Here is a 2500-nt window from a genome sequence, read left to right as displayed (position 1 = left end):
TTGTTGTTGTTTTTTAGGACAGCAGTATTTCCAGACGTTCGGGTGGTTCGAAAGACCCGCCTCTCAATGACAAACGTTCAGAATTCGTCCCATATATGAGCTCATTTGTCCAGTTTGACTGCTACACCATCATAAACTGTGAAAACAGCTCATTGAAAAAGGCTTTAGCCAGTTAAGCTCTGGAGCTATTTGGGGTAATTAGGGGTCAAGCACCGTAGGTGCGTAGGCACCTATTGGATCCGTTAGCGTTCCTATTATTATTATTATTATTATTATTCTTCAGTTTCTTCCGCCGGATTTGAATGGCAGCCCATATAGGCGTATGCGGGAAAGTTGTATAATTTGGCACAATGATAGAGGACAGTATTAACATTATTCAGACCAAATATGAAGTCTCAAAATCAAACTCTCTAGCGCCACCACTTGTCCAAAATTCTTTTTTCCTCTGATTCCTTGGCTCAGTCCGATTCAAACGCACCCTATGACGTCATTTTCCGTCATGAATTTTTTCTCGCTATTTTAAATTATTCGAAAAAACCTATTTAATCGAACTCGTCCAAGGCCGTTTCTCCGATTTTCACCAAAATTGAATCACATGATCTACAGACCATGCCAACCAAAAGTTATGGAATTCAAGTTGATTAGACCAACCGTTTTTGTTTAACTTGCGATCAATTTTAACGAAGAACTTGCGAAAATGTACTTGAGGCGATATCTCCGTAACGCATTCACCGATTCACACCAAACTTGGAGTGTGTTATGACAACTAGGGTCTGAGGTTATATGCGGAGTTTCGGCGCACTGCCCCTAGTGGTCCGGAGATACAAAAAACTTGCTTTTTTTGGTTTATAACGTCTCAACCTTTCGTCCGAAACTCATAAAACTGGTTACATTACATCCGGCAGAGCATGTTGAGTCAAATGATGTCTGATTTTCACAGGTCAGCCATTTTGGGCGTCACCCATTTCGATTTTTGGCCAAAAATGCTATATTTTACCAACATATCATTACAAAACATGGTATGCTTCTTCAACCCCATGCCCTAAAAGTACTCAAAAACTTCTGGAGCAGCGCCACCTTTTGGCCAAAAGTGCTTGGCCCCTTAATTGCTGCTTGCAGCTATATTTACGACTGAATTTGGCCTTCCGAATTAAAAAGCTTCCCATACCCCCATGCAGTGGTGTAAATACAAAAGTTTGCTATCATTTGAAAGGAAATCCTCTGAAATTTCATAAAATATAATTGAAATTGAAAACAATTGTTGTATATATTGTCTGTGTTATAATAAACACACACAAAAAGGCACTTTTTTAATTTTTTTATTTTATAAACTGAAGTTTGGAAATGTGCAAATCAGTATTGGAGAGTTCCAGCACTCTGGAAACAATTTCATTTCTTTCCAGCAGGTGTCAGCAAACACAGGAAAAAGGATTTTTTTCTTTATAATAATTCATGTGAGAATAATTCCATTCCAACTGCAAGGAGGAAAAATGCCAGTTTTTATTTTATTTCCGCCTACCTATTTTCTAAGTCTCCCCACACCCTCATACAGTATAATAAATGCAATATCTCAGTGTCAAATTAAAGAAAACCCTTTGAAATTACAAAAAGAACTGCTGAAAGTGATAAATATCATTATATATGTTGTCTGTCCTATGATGAACCACCTCAACACAAACCGCTTTTAGTTTTTTGTTGTTGTAAAGCCTGATTTAGAAAGTGTATAACTCAGGCCCTGTATGCTCCATCAAACTGCAGACTGTTTTGATTGTTACCAGCATTTGTCAGGAGACACTAGACAAAAGAATTTTGTTTTTATCATGTAGTATGCAATAATTATGTTAGTTCAACCGAAGGGTGGGAAATCACAACATTTTTGCTTCTGATCTGTGACTTTTACGCACTCTGTTTTGGACGCCCCTCTTCCTGTTAGTCATGCAATATCTCAGTCACTGATTGGCTGATCAGCGATGCATCTGTGCAGACAGACCTCTTAAATCTATAGTTATTCTCCCGATGACGTCATTTTGTCCCCGGGCACGCAGAGTTTAACTGGTTAAGAGCCAAATCATCTGTTGACCGTCAGTTTTGGCCCATGTGAACTATTATTTTCCATGAATCTAAAATCCAGCTTTGTAAGAAAACCTACAATTAGATGCAAGTCTTCTTTAGTTACTGTATTGTTTGTAAAAAGAAAGAAGATTTTGCAAGTAACTTTTATTCTAAATCTTGGACCTTATTCTAGGGAGAAAAATGGCAGATAAAAATTTGAGAAGCACCAAAAGCCCCCCATATTACAATTAATTTGAATACTAATTTTGCTGTTGTTGTTGTCCATTAATTATGAAAACTTTTATGAATAATGTGTTTTAATTTTTTATTATTCAAATAGCTTAATTCTGACTGAGGAACTGCAGAAAGTTGACCGTGCTGGCCAGTTTGCAGTGTGTTATTTGCCTAATAAACTACACTTGGCTACAGTTTTTAATTAAACACATTA

General features: G+C 37.2%; 1 protein-coding gene across 1 annotated transcript in view; it reads right to left on the bottom strand.

Moving 5' to 3' along the window:
• Positions 1-2500, bottom strand: part of wdr77 (WD repeat domain 77) — a 9933-nt gene that overhangs the window by 6765 nt on the left and 668 nt on the right. The window lies entirely within an intron of this gene.

The sequence above is a fragment of the Danio rerio genome, chromosome 22, assembly GCF_052040795.2.
Source record: "Danio rerio strain M-AB ecotype USA chromosome 22, GRCz13ab, whole genome shotgun sequence".
NCBI classification, from domain to species: Eukaryota; Metazoa; Chordata; class Actinopteri; order Cypriniformes; family Danionidae; genus Danio; species Danio rerio.
The sequence above is the reverse complement of the archived record's forward strand: the minus strand, read 5'-3'. Positions and strand labels throughout refer to the sequence as shown.